This window comes from Sorex araneus, chromosome X (genome assembly GCF_027595985.1).
Source record: "Sorex araneus isolate mSorAra2 chromosome X, mSorAra2.pri, whole genome shotgun sequence".
In the NCBI taxonomy this organism is placed as follows: domain Eukaryota; kingdom Metazoa; phylum Chordata; class Mammalia; order Eulipotyphla; family Soricidae; genus Sorex; species Sorex araneus.
In genome coordinates, this window is record NC_073313.1 from 152,028,960 (window position 1) to 152,046,563 (window position 17,604).

At 48.1% G+C, this 17,604-nt stretch overlaps 1 long non-coding RNA gene across 1 annotated transcript; it reads right to left on the minus strand.

Moving 5' to 3' along the window:
- Window positions 1-2,042: 2,042 nt before the first annotated feature.
- On the minus strand, window positions 2,043-17,343 carry LOC129400117 (uncharacterized). Its single transcript, XR_008627440.1, has 4 exons — window positions 17,255-17,343; window positions 15,904-15,991; window positions 13,529-13,657; window positions 2,043-2,085 (listed from the first exon to the last, which is right to left on the minus strand). It is a non-coding gene; the product is annotated as an uncharacterized LOC129400117 (long non-coding RNA).
- Between the last annotated feature and the right edge of the window lie 261 nt (window positions 17,344-17,604).

Here is a 17,604-nt window from a genome sequence, read left to right on the forward strand (position 1 = left end):
CGGTCGACCCGGGTTCGATCCCTGGCATCCCGTATGGTCCCCCAAGCACTGGCAGGAGCAATTCCTGAGTGCAAAGCCAGGACTAAACCCTGAGTATCCCTGGGTGTGACCCAAAAAAAAAGCAAAAAAAAAAATGTTAAGAGCATGGACAAATTCACTCATGATCCAAAAGTAACAACTGGATTAGGATCCAACTAGGGTTAGGGAAGACTACAGTGGCCTGAGAACTGTGGTCTCAGTTCTATACTCTGGAGTCTTTAGCAAGATGTTCCGAGGACAGCCACCCTACAAGCTTCATATCATTTTGTGTCCACACAAATTAATGAGAACGATTATTTAGAAGTAAATCTAAAATAGTTATGGGACGAAGTAAAGGAGAAACACAGCCCTGGGTGGTATTCTGCCCTTGAGAGGATCTTGTGGCTGCAGAAGATCTTTCTCTTAACTTAAACTATGTTGATTGTGCGGCCTCACCTGGGTGTAGTTGCTACCAGGGTTGCCTGTAGGTGGGTTCGAGACCTAGGCTATAAGACGGAGTGCAGAGAGACTGGAGGATAGGAGGAGATGGGAATGAGGCCAGGATGAGACTGGAATGGGGAGCTTGGTGAGACTGGAACAGACACGTGGTGAGAATGGAATAAACTGCAACTGATCACCAATCCGCCTGGCTACCCTGTTCATTCCTTCATGTGTCTGTTTTCGGTGGCTGCAGCCCATGTTGGGGGATGCAGATCATGGCCACCAAAAGCATGTGGCGGATGAGAGACCACGCCATTGCCACCGCAGCTCACTCTTTTATTTTGTGAACTTACACAACTCACCAGCACACACGCCTCTGTTCCCTGGCCTTAGGACTCCTCCTTCCAGCCAGAACACTGCAGATTTCACCCTGGAATGACATAAACCCCAAGACACTTCTGCATGGACCTGCATGCAGCATTCATTCCTATTGTGCAGGAATGTATTTGAAAACTGCACAAATAGTATGTGGATAAGAAAATTATCCTCATGTCCCCGTGTTTACTATACAACAGGATGTGAAAAACAGTCTCACAGTTGGAGCATCTGGAGTGAGTCTGCTTTTTTAAAGATGAGTATTATACATGGGGCCAAGGTGGCGATACAGTAGAGAAGGTGCTCGCCTTGCTCTTGTCTGACCCAAGTTTGATACACAGCACCCGAAATGGGTACCTGACCCTTGTGAGAAATGATCCCTGAGCTTAGAGAAAGGAGTTAGCTATGAACACTGCAGGGTGTGGCCCCCAAATACTGCAACAAAAAAGGTAACTAATGAAGAAAAGAAACCCAAAAATAAATTCATGTGCAAAGACAAGTTATACAGTAAAACACTTAAATAATTGAACAGTGGGTCCTTAAATCCAGTCTCTTTCGACTTATTTTATGCTGCAGAAGCCCATGATTTATCCTGAATACATATTCTTCTCTGCTCTCACATCCTCTGAGTGTGTGTTTGATTTTGGGGCAATAGCCAACAGTGTTCAGGGATTATTCCTAGCTCTGGGATGAGGTAGTCCTGGTGGGGTTCTGGGACCAGATGAGATGCCATATATAGAACCTGGGTTGGCTGCTTGCAAGGCAAGTACCATACTTGTTATATTCTGGCCCTTTCTAAATAAATTATTTCCGGCACACCAGGAATGAGCCCTAGGCAAAGCTTCTATTCACCCCGGACCCCCATCAAAAATTAATATCTTTCTTCAAATATCTTATTTACCAGCACTACTCAAAACAACACTGTGGGTAGCCTGATAAGGGAGAGCTGAAACAAGGGGGGGTGCTTTGCTCTGTGACTTTAAGAAGCCCATAGTCCTACATATTCTTTTTGCCCTTTTTTGGGTCACACCTGATGGATGCTTAGGGTTCCCTCCTGGCTCTGCACTCAGAAATTACTACTGTACCAAGCTCTGCATCCTCGGCAGGACACACAAACCCAAGGTCTGACATACTTAAAAAAAAAAAAAAAACCCTTAACCGCAGTACTCACCCCAATAGCCTGGGTCGCCTTACCAGGGCGAGATGAGAAGTTCGGAGGCTTTGCAACTTGATGTGAGAGAGCAGAAATTCCTGATGTACAAAAACACCAACATTGAAATCAGACAGACAGTAAAGGGCTAAGGTGCTTGCCTTGCTCACCCTGATCAATCCTCGGCATCTCTTAGGTAGCCCAGAGCACTGCCAATAATAATACCTGAGCCCAGATCCAGGATTAAGCCCTGAGTATCTACAGGCATGGACAGACCCCCTTGCACTCATAAAAACACCAAAAATAGCCCCCAACAGCAAAGTTTTATTGGCAAACGCTAAGCACCTGTGACGACCATGCCTCCACGATGGCCCCAGACATCATGGTTAATAGTTATACATGGTTAAGGGGCCGGAGCGACAGCAGAGCGGGTAGGGCGTTTGCCTTGCACGCAGCCGACCCGGGTTCGATCCCCGGCATCCCATATGGTCCCCCAAGCACCACCAGGAGTAATTCCTGAGTGCAAAGCCAGGAGTAAACCCTGAGCATCGCTGGGTGTGACCCAAAAACCAAAAAGAAAAACAAAAACAAAAACAAATTATACATGGTTAATTAATAAATGCATCACCAACAACAGCATGGTCCCTTGATTTTCGGGAGCTGCCGCTCTGCCCCTCAAAATAAATCTGTCTTCTATTTCGTTTTCTCGAAGGCCACACAGCCATTACTAAGTGGTTATTCCTGGCTCTGCACTCAGGAATCAGTTCTGGTCGTGCTCATGGAATGGAACCTGGGTCTGAAACGTGGAAAGCAAAGGCTCTAAGTGCTCTGATATTGCTCCCATCCTCTAAGTAAAACTGGAGGATCTACAGTAGTCATGTCGGGGTCAAAGTTTCCTGGACAGGGTCCAAAGAAGTCCTGTCCCCGGAGGGTTCGGACAGCCACGCCCCCTTGTTCCTGGCAGTTTCCGCACACCCAAGGCGCACAGGCCCCGTACTAGGCCCTTCAGTCACCCGCCGCCACCTCATTCCGGAGCTGGTGGCAATGGTGGCCAAAGGGGCCCCCCAGGATCATGCACGCACATCCACAACCGGAGTCCTGGAACAATGCTCCCTGCATCCCAAAAGCTCTGCGTCCCCCTAAAGCTTCCACCAAGCTTCAGGAACTACCTGGATATTGGGGAACAAGTGAAAAACAAGTGTGTAAGTGCCCTCCAAGCTGGTGAAGCCCCGCCATTCACAGTGTAGAGATGGGGAGGCACGGGGCTCGCACTGGAGGTCTCATGTCCTGCCACAAAATCGGCGTTCACAGTCACCTTCTCAAGAAGAGATCCTACTTTGCCCTTTATCCACGTGAACAATGACTGCTGGACCCCGTGTCCAGGATGCCAGCCACTGGAGGGCCCTGAGTTCACTCTGATGCAGAGTCAGGAGTAAACACAAGCACCCAAGCAAGGATGGCAAGCCCCCCAAATTTATATTAAACTAGAAACAAAGGGGAAGGTGGAGGGTTAGGGAGATAGTACAGCAGGTGGGGAAATGGTCCTGCCCATGTCAATCCAGGTTCAATCCCTACAACCTCATACTGCTCCCCCCCCAGCCAGGCATGACTCCTGAGTTCAGAGCCCAGGAGCAAACCCTGAGTCCTACTTGTTTGGCCCATAACAAATTTAATTTTTTTAATTTTTTTAATTTATTTATTAGTGAGTCACAGTGAGGGTTTGGCTCAAAACAAATTTTAAAAATCTGTGAAAGAGTCCAATGGAGGTAGGGTGACAATGCATAGGCTTGGGGAATATGCTTCGCACGTGGGAACCTTGGGTTGGTGCCAGGCGCCACCTGGTCTCCCAAGATCAGTTGAAGTGACCCCAAGCACTGAGCAAAACAATGGCTAAGCGGGTGAGACTCTAAGGCATAAATGATCTTAGAGACTAGAATGACAGCATAGTGCAGGGCCGGGCATTGGCCTTGCACACAAATCACCGGGGTCCCAATCTCAACATTCCATGTGGTCCCTGAGCACTGCCAGGAGAAATTCCTGAGGTCAGAGTCAGGAGTAACCCCTGAACACCACTGAGTGTGACCCAAAAGCCAAAAAATAAATGAATGGAATTTAAAAATTACAAATAAAATGAAAATGCCAAATGTGTCCCCCAAACAATACCAAGAGCAGAAGCAAAGCACTCAAGTGAAGTGTGGAAAGAGAAGTAAATGTATTTGGTTCGTTTTGGGTCACACACAGCAATGTATATGGCTTAATCGTGCCTCTGGGCTGAGGAAATACAGGCTGTGCCTGGGGATCATATTGGATTTGGGGGGATATAATCAGGAGTGATTCCTGAGTGCGTATCTTAGAGTCACTCATGTGCATTGCCAGCTGACCCAAAAATGAAATAAAGCAAAATAAAATAAAATAAGTTGGACTCATAAGACATAAAGCCTGGGACTGGGGAGATATTCCAGCAGGTTGGAGCTCGCCTATACCCTTCAAAAACTTAGATTTCTGACCCTTGTTCTTTCCTCTGGGGTAGAACTCAAAGCCATGTTGGGGAAGGTCACCATGTCCTGAACACAGACATATGGGACAGGAGTGATGTCATCCCAACCCATAATATGGGGCATGAGAATGAGACACCCCAGCGCCCTAGAGGAGCTCAGGGCCTCACTCCCTTCCCCACTCCAATTGGGAGGAACCAGCCTCCATCCACATTTCGGGCTGATGAGTCCAGGAATCCCTCACAAGAAGGCAGATCTACTACAATGACACTGAACTAGAAGGTTCCTGCAAGTTCTGGTTTTGCCTGCAGCCACCCCAGGAATAAATACAATGAGCATTGCAGAGGATAAAAACTGAGCACAGACCCAACAGGACCAAAAGTAGCAACACTGGGTTGGATCAAATCACTACATACCACACCCCACCAATGCCATATCCCACAGTCCCTGTTCTATGTTCTAGGGATGAGAAAGGGACACACAATATCCAGCGAGTGACTCAAAGCTGTGTGAGAACACACGTGTCTGTAGGACTCAGAACTCCTGTCTCAGGGCCACCCCAAATCCTTCCTGAGCCCGGTAAAAGTAACGAACCCAATACCTCGCCAGTCCCAGAGATCCTTTGCTTCCAGGGACAGGGACATCCTCAGAATTGCAAACACTGCAGCGAGTGAAACCCCAGAACTAAATTTTAAGCTTCTCAAAATGAAACCATATCTTCTCTCCCTGGTTATATGTAATCATATTGAAGAAGACAAAATAGTGAAGCATCTCCAATCTAGGAAAAAGAGGTTTAATCTTAACCTCCCATCTTAGAGCGTCAACTAACAATCCACTAGGAGCAGTACCAAGAGATCATGTTCACGCAGGAGCCCAGAAATCAAGGCTATCTTAGTTCCGATTGTGAGTGAGGAGTGAGTAACAAGTTCTTGCATTAATTACAGAGATTATAGAGACTAAGACCAGCGTCAACAATTCCAAAGGGGGAACATGCATGTCAGATAAGGCAAAATATTCTATCTTCCCTCCTAGGCCAAGGAGTGGAAGGCAGGCTTGGTCTTACTTACCACACTAAGGGCAGATAATCCAAGAGCTTAATAAATCCAAAACTGGCCAAAGATGGCAAGACATCCCAATTGAAAAAAATGTATCCAGACAGACAGCACAGAAATGCAGCACTTGCCTTGCTCACGGCTAATCCAGGTTCAATTCCCAACATTCCCTAGGGTTCCCCAAGCCAGCCAGGAATGATGCTGGAGTGCAGAGTCCAGAAGCAGACCCTGAGTCCTAAAGAAGCCTCCCAAGAACCATTCAAGTGACCCTGAGCACTGAAATAATGCAGTGTCTGAAGGGGTGAGCCAAAAGAATCAAAAAACTGTGGTGGGAGAAATATTACAGCAGGGAAGACAAATGCACAGACAACACATAAGAGTTGATTCCAAGCAGCCCAGATGGTGCCAGAGCACATCCAGGAGTAATTCCTAAATACAGAGGCAGGAATAAATTCCTGAGCATTGTCGCGTGTAATCCCCAAACCAAATCAAAAGAAAACAAAATTCTGGAACTTGATGGCATGGTGCAATTGTACTGGGGGTAAGACACCAACCGCTTAAGCTGGTTCAGTCGTCAGCAGCCCCAGGTCATGGCCCTTCTTGAACACACATGCTGGCACCATCGCAGGAGTTTCATGTAGGTCTGTGCTGGCAGGGTGTTCCCCAGAGCACTTGGCTCCCACTGACAGCCTGCAGGTGCCGGTAGGTCTCCAGCATCATGTGCCTGTAGAGCTTTCTCTGAGAGGCATCTAGACACGTCCACTCTTCCTGGATGAAAGTGATGGGCAGGTCAGAGAAGGACACCATGTCCTGAGTAGACACACACAGGGGGCAGGAGTCAGATTCTGATCCCAACCTGTTTTCTGGGGACCCCCAGGGCCCTAGAGGGACTCAGGGCCTCTCCTCTCAAAAGGAACCAGCTCCACACACACACATGGCTGAGAGGCCCCAAAAATCAGTCTAAGGCCGCCAGCTATGCCCCTGGAGATGCCGGCCTTGCACAACACACTCACCCCATGGCCAATCTCAGCACCACCGGTCCAGCAAGCACTGCAGAAAGTAACACCTGAGCACAGACTCAGTGGGACACAAAAGAGCAATGTTGGGTGCGGCACAAAACAGTAAACACTCCCCAGCCTTTGCTGGAACCTACAACCCATGACACTAGGGACAGAAGTCAAGCGAGTGATCCAAAGCTGTGTGTGGACATTTGTGCCTATAGGACTCTCAACTTACAGTTTGGCAGAAGCCCCCACATCCAATGCCCCTGGCCCGAAAAATAAAGACAAAGAAAAAGTTATCTGCCCAAAGCACAGGTGGGAAATTCACTCGTATATTCTCCAGGGTCAGCTGTTTTTTTTTTTTTTTTGAGGGGGCACACGGAGAAGTGCTCAGAGATTACAGGCCAAGTTGTCCTTGATTATCTATAAAATTTCTCTCCTAGGTATGTGATTTTATAAAAGGAAAGGGAGAGGAAAAATTAGACTTATTCAAAAACAAATTTCCATGGTGTAAATCTATAATTTTGCTCAGAGCCTACAAGTCCTTCTCCTGACAGCCTCTTGTTGAAAGTATTCCAGAATATTCACATCTAAGTACTTGCAATGAAGGTAAGAACAGAGGGGCAGGAGAGAGCACACCAGGCTGGAGAATATGCCGGCCAGATGGAAGCCCTGGTATCCAGAGTCTACTGGTTCCCTGAGCACCAAGCAGGGAGCAGCCCTCAGGCACTGCCAGATGTGGCCCCAAAATTCAATTCCATCTGATCCACGAGTCGTGAGATAGGCCCAGGGAGAAGAGCTCAGAGGGCTGAGCACCTGCTTTACCAGTGGGGGACATGGCAGGGCTCCCCTATATCTAGTGACACCTGGACAGAGGGGTAGAGTCCCTGATCAACTCCAAATTTGTAGCAAACAACTGGAAAGGAAAGGAAGGAGAGATTCGCCCCCCAACCCTGAAAATTTCAAATAAAGGCTCGTGTCAAGACAAATTCTGCACTGAGACATTTGGGCGGTTGGGGGTGGAGCCATACCTAATGATGCTGCGGGGGCCCTATGGGGTGCCCGTGCACAAGATAACCGCCCTCCTGTCTGTCCTACTGCACTGGCCCCTAGAGGGAGACATTTAAAACCTGTTGCAAGTGGTCCCTGAAAACCCCCTTTCTGCAGTACTCACCCCATCTACAGTGGCCGCCCTTACTCTGGGAGAGATGGAGAGTGGGGGATACTCAAAATTGTCAGGTGAAGAAAAAGTTATTTATCTGGGGTAAAAGAAAGTCACGTCCAGTTAGCAGAGAAAGTACAGTAGATAGGATGTTTTTCTTTCAAGCTCAGCTGGGGTTAATACACAACACGAACATAAGGTCCCCAAGCCAGGACTGCCAGGAATGATGACCCAAGAGTAAGATCTGAGTTCTGTGTACTGAAGCACAAACATTACACTTTAAAAAAATAAACTTTCTGTGACAAGGGTCTAAAGAGATAGTGCAGTGGGCGCGGTATTGTCTTGCATGTGGCAAACACAGGTTTGAATGTTGGCATCCTATATATGGTTCCCTGAGTACTGGCAGGAGTGATTCCTGAGTTCAGAGGCAGGAAGAGTAACCCATGAGCATTGCCAGCTGTATCCCGCAAACTAAATAATTCAAAAATATTGTGTGGTGTCCAATGGGGATCCTAGATTGCATTATGAAAGGCCTTGGGACACACCCTGCAAGTGCCTGGGCTACTTCCTTCTCAGATTGTACTTTTCATTGCAGGACCCTCTCTGGCCCAGCCCTAATGCGTCCCCCATCTTGCCCCATGCCTGGCCCCCATCCCTGATATCTCTTAAAACTCTGCACTTTGGGGCAGGAGAAATAGCACAAGAAGTGTTTGCCTTGCAGGCAGCCACCTGGACTTCTTCTCCAGCATTCTATATGATCCCCTTGAGCACCACAGGGAGTTATCTCAGAGTGCAGAGCCAGAAATAACCCCTGAGCATCACGGGCTGTGACCCAAAAAGCAAAAGCAAAACAAAGGGGGAAAAAGGAAGGAAAAAGGAAAAAGCTCTGAACCTCCCTGGACCTAGGAACCTAGTGGCTGAACCAGGAACAAGTGAAAATCAAACACTCTGCCCAATGCTTTTGAGGCCCAAGTACATAAAAAAATACACCCAGTGCCCCTTCCCCCACCAGGCAGTGGGGTGAATATATGCCTTCATGCTGCTGACAAGGGTATGGGGTACACTGAACACTGCCAGGACTGAATCCTGAGTGAAGAGACAAGAGAGATCCCTGAAAACCGCCAGGTAAGGCTCAAAACCTCCCCGACTAAAGAAAAGAGAATGAGCCCCCAGGGCTCCTTGATGACAGAAACCTTTTGTCTCTGACACCATTTTAACCTGCCTAAGACAGGAAAGGCAGCCAGGAAAGTCTGTGATGTAGCTGTGCCAGCCTGGAGATACTCCCGGGATGACCCCATGCCCCACCCCTAGTGAATGCCCCCGGGATCCGAGTTTCCCTGCAACTGAGCTAAAACTGTGGTGGTCTCACACGTTCTATGAGATCTGCGGGCAGACTGGGGCTCCCTCACTTTCTCTGACACTGTCTCTCAGGATGGGGACCAGAGCTATAGGTCAGCAGGGAGGGCACTGGCCTCGTGTCCCCCATGGGTTCTCCTGAGCCAGGAGGCAGCCTTGATCAACAACGGGTGTGGCCCTGGAACACAATTAAAAATTTAAAATGAATACACTTTCTTGTCTGTTTGTTCTTACTTTCATTGTATATGAAACTTTCCGAATGACTTTCGCTGCTCAAGCTTGACTTTTTCCTCCACGGCATGCATCAGCTGTGAGCACCACTGGGAGCAGACAACGCCCGATCCATGGGACTAACGCCCCCTCCTTATGCACTTTTTGAAATATGTTCTCTTCAGGAAAAACTCCCTAGTTGCCCTAAAAATAATAAACTGAGATAAACCTTTTTGCATGAGCGCTCAGTAAGCTCCAGGTGAGGGGCTGCCATCCCTGGCCAAAATGACGGAGCAAGCCTGGCAGTCACAAGGTGGAGACCCTGAAGGCTGAGGGTGCTCAGAGTGACCACTCAGCAGTTGATAAGGGAAAAGGCCCTTGAGGACGTTCCCTGTCCCCGAGTAGCCCAATACCCGCTCCTTCCCCACTCCTCACCTTCTACAACAATGGCAACTGACAACAGGCACTGCTCAGGGCTAATCTGAACTTGGCACTCAGGGATCACTCCTGTTGTGGCTTGGGGAACTGTTTGGAATTCTGAGAACTGAATCTGGGTTGGCATCATGCAAGGTAAGAGCCCTCCCCTCAATACTACCACTCCGGCCCTTTCAAAATAAATTTCTTTCCAACACAGCAGGAGTGTTAAATAAATATCTAAACAAATATCTCCTCCTCCCACCAAAACACAACTACATGGGATTGGTGTTTGAATATTGAACGTAATCAAATAAAGTATCTTATAAATTGAATTAAAAAATTACCTTACATTAAAAATAACCCCTTTTGGAAAGGTATTTCTCTCTCTCGCCTCTTTCTCTCAGGGGATGAATGGCGCGGTGTCCGCCATATTAAGACGACCACAGACGGGATTTACGACAAAAACTGCAGCAAAAGGACAGGAGGGTGCTCTTGGGAAGGTGGGAGGCACCAGTCCCTCCCACCGCCGAGATGTGATCCCGGGGGCCGCACACATGTGCGGCCTCTCCGCAGCTGTACAAGCGTGAATCCAGACCCAGCAAAACCTCTTTCAACATGGGCAACTCCTCGCAGAATGTCTCCAGCCTGAGAACTAAGCCTCGGCCCCGTGCCCGCCCAGGAGGGGAAAGGTATTTCTCTCTCTCGCCTTTCTCTCCGGGGATGAAGGGCGCGGTGTCCGCCATATTAAGACGACCACAGATTGGGTTTTCAAGCCTGCAATTATCTAGTATCTGGAAGAAATCTCCCTGGACTTCTTGTTAAAGTACAGAAATTCAAAACCGCGCGGCCGCTACTGAGGCCTCGCGACCTTATTTGTCTTCACAGTAGGTCTGAATCTAGTGGGGCACTCCTAACAACAATAGTGAGGTTTGTGTTGAAATACTGAATGTAACCAAAGTAAACAGAATGTAAAACGAAACTTATCAGTTACAAGGTAGGGTTGGGGGGGCGGGATGGGAGGTGTACTGTGTTTTTTTTTTTTTTTGGTGGTGGTATATGGGCACTGGTGAAGGATTGGTTGTTTCAGCATTGTATAACTGAGACCTAAGCCTGAAGGCATTGTAATCTTCCACACGGTGATTTAATAAAATGAAATTAAAAAAAATAAAAAATAACCCCTTTATACACTATATTCACACCAACATTCAGGGGTCACCCGGTCAGCTGATGAAGAGTTCAGAGATGCTTTTCAACTTGACATGAGGGAGCAGAAATTCTTTATCATGAAAGACACCAAAGTGGGGCCAGAGAGACACTTAGAGAATACTGTGCTTCCCTTAGTGACAATGATCAATCCTCGACATCCCATATGAAACCATGATCACTGATGGAAACAGTTTCTTTAGTTAGAGCCTGGAGTAACCTCTAGGAAATTACAGATGTGGCCTCCCCCCAAAAAAAATAAAAACAACCAAAAACAGTAAGAGAATCATATATTCGTATACAAACCCCAGCCACGTGCCAGGATTCCTCCTGGTGGCTGCCAATGAAAAAGACAGGCTTTATTTTTTTTAATTCATATTAGTGAATCACCGTGTGGTACAATTACAAATGTATGAACTTTCATGTTTGCATTTTGTTTACATCCCTCCACCAGGGCCCAGTCCCCTCCACCAGTATTCCCAGTTTCCCTCCCACCTTCCCACTCCATCACCCCCACACCACCCCACCTCTGTGGCAGGGCATTCCCTTTTGTTCTCTCTCTCCTTTTCGGTGTTGTGGTTTGCACTAGAGGCACTGAGTGGCCATCGTGTTTGGTCTATATTTTATTTTGAGGGCGCATCTCCTATCTCGTGCAGGTCCTCAAGACACACTTTACCTGGTGTTCCCTTCTCTATCTGAGCTGCCCTTTCCTCCGGCGTTGAGGCCAGCTTCCAAGACTTGGAGCCAACCTCCTGGTACTTATCTCTACTATTCTTGGGTGTTAGCCTCCTATTCCGTTTTTTTATATTCCATAGATGAGTGCAATCTTTCTACGTCTCTCTCTTTGACTCATTTCACTTAGCATAATACTTTCATGTTGATCCAGTTATATGTAAAGGTCATGACTTCATCTTTTCAAACAGCAGCATAGTATTACATTGTGTAAATGCACCAAAATTTCTTTACCAGTCATCCGTTCTCGGGCATTCAGGTTTTTTTCCCAGATTCTGGCTATTGTAAACAATGCTGCAATGAACATTTGACTACAGATGTCATTTCGACTGTACTTTTTTGCCTCTCCAGGGTAGATTCCCAGGAGATGTACCGGTCAAATGGGAGCTCAATTTCTAACTTTTTGAGAAGCAACCATACTGTTTTCCAAAAGGGCTGAACCAGTCAGCATAGACTTTAACCCTCTCTCGTCATTTGCGGCTGAGGAGTTGCCCAACAAAGTGATCTGGCAACTTTGCATAAGCATGTCTTTACATATGCAGGCACCTGGTGACACACAGAGACAGGTTTCATCCTTAGCAACCATATGGGCCAAGAGCACTGCCATGTGAAATTCCTGAATTTACAGCAAGAGTGATCCCTGAGCACTGCTGGGTGTAGGCCACTAACAAAATCAAAATAGAAAAACAAAAAGAAATGAAGTTGCAGGCCAGGTACAGTAGAACAGCGGGTAAAGCCTCTGCCATTAGGTGCTGACACGGTTTAGTCCAGAGCACCCCCATGGGCCCTTGTGGTTGTACAAGAAGTAAATTCATTTGGCAATGGAAGGAAATATTTAGAGGAAGCTTAGAGATAGTACAGCACATGGGGGGCTTTCACATGCTCTTGACTGACCTGGGTAGATCCCCTGCATCCTACCAGTAAGCTTGCAAATTGCCAAGTGTGGCCAAATAACAAAAACAGAAAAAGAGAAATGAACATGGGAAAGTTATCAGCATTGCTGTCAATAATCCTGGCCCATCAGAACAACTGAGCCTGGAGAACAGAAAACCCTGCCCTGCTCCCAGACTGCTCTCACCGAAGGCCCGCAGGTGCTGGTAGGACTCCAGAGCCCTGAGCACATCCACTGTGGGATGACAACAAATACAATAGAAGACAAAAAGGCAGATGGAGTTACACTACAGCGGGTCCAGGGACAATGGGCAGGACTGTCAATCCCCACTGTCCCACCTGGTCCAGCAAGCACTGCCAGCTGCAACATTGAGTGCAGAGCCAGAAGTAACCCAGGAGAATCACTCGGTGTAACCCTCCCATCACCACACAAGAGGGAATTCCCTGCCACAGAGGCGAGGTGGGGTGGGGGGGATAAAGTGGGAGGTGGAAGGGATACTGGGATCATCATTGTTGGAGAATGGGCACTGCTGGAGGGATGGGTACTTAAGCATTGTATGACTGAAACACAAGCACAAAAATACGTAAATCTGTTAACTATACCCTCATAGTGATTCACTAATTAAAAAGATTTTTTATAAAGAAAAATATTGCATAGATCAAAGTACAGTTACTTTGCAAAGACAAGTACTATAAATGAAACAGATATAAAGCACACAATATCATTCCTGTCCTAAAATATAATGATCACTAAATGTTGCTCAAAAGAAAAAAATTAAAATGAAGACACTCTTGAATCCATGCCAACTGACAGGGTCCCTGAGATCTGGTAGGAATGATAATTGAGCACTGAGTTACAAGTACTCCTTGAGCACTGCTGGTTGTGGCTAAACCCAAATAAAAGGAATCCAACAGACAAGGACAAAGTAGCCTCAAATAGCAGAGAGTTGGAGCACTCAGGCCAGGAATTATATCCCAGGACTCCTTCCTGAAACTCAAGAGACAGAGACGCTAGAAACCGGTACCTGCCTGTCACTGCATCATGTCACCACATCATTCTCCTCCCACCTGGGAACAGTGTGTCAGATGGTGTGTCACCATTGTCTGAAGCTTCTGTAATTCCCAAGGATCGGCAGGTGGCTCCACAGAATCACCTGGAAGAGAAGTCAGACACATGAGAACCAGAACGGAGCACAACTAATGGTCTGACCAGCGTCACCCTCAGAAACAGCTCAAGACCCACCCAGAAAGACATGCTAGATGTCCCTTCCTCTCCAGGGGACAAAGAAGTGCGCTGTAATCCATGATTACCTTCTCTCTCACGGAAGGTAAATCAAGCAGATGACCTGCTGTCCTGTTGTTAGGGCTCCTAGGTCCACACTAACTGAACATTCCATAACTTTTAACAAACATATCTAGCTGAATAGGTAAAAAACAGGTCCCAGAGACAGATTAAAAAAAAAAAAACAGAGAAGGGAGGTAACTGGCCGTGCACACAGCTACCCGGGATTGGCCTCCCTCATCCCTACAGTCCACAAAGCCCACCAGGAGTGATTCCTGAGTGAAGAGTCAGAAGGAAGCCCAGACTTCTGGTGGATGTGATCCCAAAGCAAAAACACACACTCAAGAAATGTGAGTTATGTACTTAGTAGGAAAAAGAACATCTACTATCACAACTTTGTGGAATTTAACCAGAGCAAAATCTTTTTATGATGGCCTCAGAGATAGCACAGAGCATGGGGTGCCTGCCTGACATGCACTTCAGTCAAGTTTCAATCTCTATCAGACGAAAAGTGTCCCCACGTCTTGCAGTGGGTGATCAATGAGAAGAGCCAGAAGTAACCCATTAACATCGCAGGCATGACCAACTGAAAATGAACCCATTATACTGTGGCAGGGTGCTTCCAAGGCCAGGGCCTGCACTGTGTCCTATCTCTTACCCCAAAATTCAAATTCTATATAAATCCTGTGAACCCTCTGATAATAACAGACTGGCATGCAGGTGGAGGCTAGGACAAGGCCCCACTGGTAGTGGTCATGGCAGGGCTGTAGCCTCCTGGCAGCTCCTGGTGAGACCCTGAGCCAAAAACCAGCTGTGATTTCAATGGTTTGCAGGTGACAGTGAGAACGTGCCATGCACGCACTTGCAATGCATGCATCTGACTCAACTTTACACCCTGAATCCCTAAGGAGTTATCCCTGAGTACTGCTGGATTTGAGTTTGCTACTCCCCTCCCCTCTAATAAAGACACAGAGAAAGTCATCTGCCAACAGCGATGTGTGAAATCCAGCAATAAATCTCAAGGCTCAATTCTTTGGTTTGTTTATTTTTGGGCCACACTCTGGGATGCTCAGAATTTACAGGTCAAGTTTTCACAGATTATGTCATTTTACACATTCAGTTATGTGACCCTGTGTAAAAAAATAGGTGGAACATACACTTGGCCCAAAAGAAATCTAAATGACGAAAGTCTGTAATTTTGCTGAGAGACTCCAACCCCTTCGTTTCCTTCTGACAGCCTCTTGTTGGAAGTTTTACAGCATGTTCATCTAAGAACTTCCAATGAAGGTATAAAAAAGGGGCAGGAGAGAGCACACCAGGCTGGAGCACATGCTGAACACATAAAACTCGGGGACCATCAACCGGTATCCACTGGCACTGCCAATGTGAACAGAGCAGGGCGTAGGCCTCAAGCACTACCAGGTGTGTCCTCAAATCCCAGCCTGTCTGCTCTCCGAGTAGTGAGATAGACCCAGGGAGAGGAACTCAAGGGCTGAGCACCTGCTTTACTGGTTGGGAACATGGCACGGCTCCTCTACCTCCAGAGACAGAGGGCAGAGTCCCTGATCAACAAGTTTGTAGCAAAAAGGGGGAAACAAAAAGGTGAGGTAGCAGAAGCCCACAACAGCCAAAAGGAAGTTTGGGAGACACCCGGCAGTGCTCAGGGAACCCTATGGAGTACTGGGAAACAAACACCTTAGGCGCATGAAAAGCAAGTGCCCTGTCTGCTCTCCTATTGCTCGGCTTTTGTTTGCTTTTTGGGTCACACCTGGCGATGAACAGGGGTTATTCCTGGCTTTACACTCAGAATTCCTCCTTGTGGTGCTCAGGGGACAATGTGGAATGCTGGGAATTGAACCTGGGTCAGCCACGTGCAAGGCAAACGCCCTACCCGCTGTGCTTTCGCTCTAGCCCCATTGGCTTTTCTTTCTTTATGATCTTTTGGGGCACATCTCTCAATGACCAGACACTCCTATGGGGCATGGGATGATAGAACCCAGGTCCGTCCTGAGCAAGAGCAACACCGTCCTGGCTGTACTAAGGCTCCCGGGCCTACAGTGAGACATTTAAAACCTAGTGCAACAGGTCCCTGCAAAGCCCGTTTCTGAAAGTACTCACCAGAACAGAAGGGGGAGTCTCTGGTCCTGGAGAAATTGAAAATGAGGGAATGCTATGAAATTTGATAGGTGAAGCAGAAATTATATTTCTGGGGGAAAATAAAATCAGAGAGTTAGAAGAGATAGCAAATGGATAGGATGCTTTTCATTAAAGCACCTGAGCCCGGGTTAATATGCAAGAGCACGTAGGTTTCCCCACCCCAGCACTGCCAGAAGCCATGTCTGAGCAAAGAGCCAAGAGTGAGCCCTGAGCACTTGCCAGCTGTGGACCAAAAATTACAATTAATAATAATAAAAACATAGTGTGTGGGGTTCTCATCTTGCACGTGTCTACCCAGGTTTGATTGCCGGCATCCCATGTTTCCCTGTGCACCACCAGGAGGGATCCCTCAGTGCAGATGTAGGAATAACCCCTGAAAATTGCCATGTCTTCCCTCACCCTAAAAATAAAAAACACTAAAAATTATATAAGACAAAGAAATAAAGGTGTGGTGACCAATGGTCATCCTAGATTGCATTATGGTCCATCTTGGGGCGCATCCTGGAAGTGACCAGCCTATTACCTGCTACATCTGATTGCACAAACCCCTCTGGGCCAACACAGTCCAGATGCTATACCCCCTTCTGCCAGGGTCTCTTACAACTTCGCATCTCCCAGGATCCCAAACGGTCAGCCACACAATCCAGAGTCCCCGGCCAGTGCAGAGAGCAGTGCACTGGGAGAGTATCTGCTGTGCACGGGGCTGACAGGACTGAGCCTGACATTCCACAGGACCCTGAGTCCTGCCAGGAGAGTCCCCTGGTGCAGAGCCAGGAGTGACCCTGAACGCTGCGGGATGTCGCACAAAAATAATGAAACAAAACATTGTTTTTAATTAAAAGCGAGAATCACCTCCCCCTCTTTCCAGGGAAACCGACCCTTTGCCCCCGACTCCATAATCACAATGACGGAAGTGGCCCGCAAAGGACAAGCACGGGAAAATCCCCGGGTGACCCCCCGCCCCAGCCCGTGACCCCCGGGGGCTCAGAGTGTCTCTGCAGGAACCAATGGGGAGGCAGCCGCGCACACCCCACCGACCTGCGGGGAAACAGGGGAAACTGAGGCTCCCTCTTGTCTCTCTTTCTGTGGTTGGGGCCTGAGCAACAGGAGAGCGGGGAGGGCGGGGCCTTGTCCCCTCACCCCATGGGGTCCCCCGACCCCAGAGGATCCTGAGCTGTGAGCCTGGAGTCGCCCCGAGCCTCGCCGGGGGCCGCCAGGCCTCCCCGGGACTCGCGCCCCTCCAGCAGCTCTGAGGTAAGTTGCCTCAGCAGCCCCCTCGTCTCCCTGAAGTGCAGGAACGAACGAGACGAACCTCGGAAGCACGCTGGGGTCACAAAGGTGGAGCCACCACCACGGGCTATGGAGCCACCTCGCCAGGACCCCCTCTCCACTCGGGCCAGACTCCTCCCGTTCAGACAATGGCGGCCTACCGGAAATGCCTCCCACCTCAGAAGGGGCTCTGTGACGTCACCTACACTTCCGGCCAGAGTGTTAAAGGGCCAGACACCAACTATTCCTGACCGGCACTTTCAGGTTAGGAAAGTTAATTTTTCTTCCCGTTTCTCGTCTTGTATCAGGTCAGCAGGGTATCTGGGAGGTTGCCAGGCACCGAATAGATAGAGTGAACACATGCCCTATGGTGACAAAGATTTTATGTTTTCA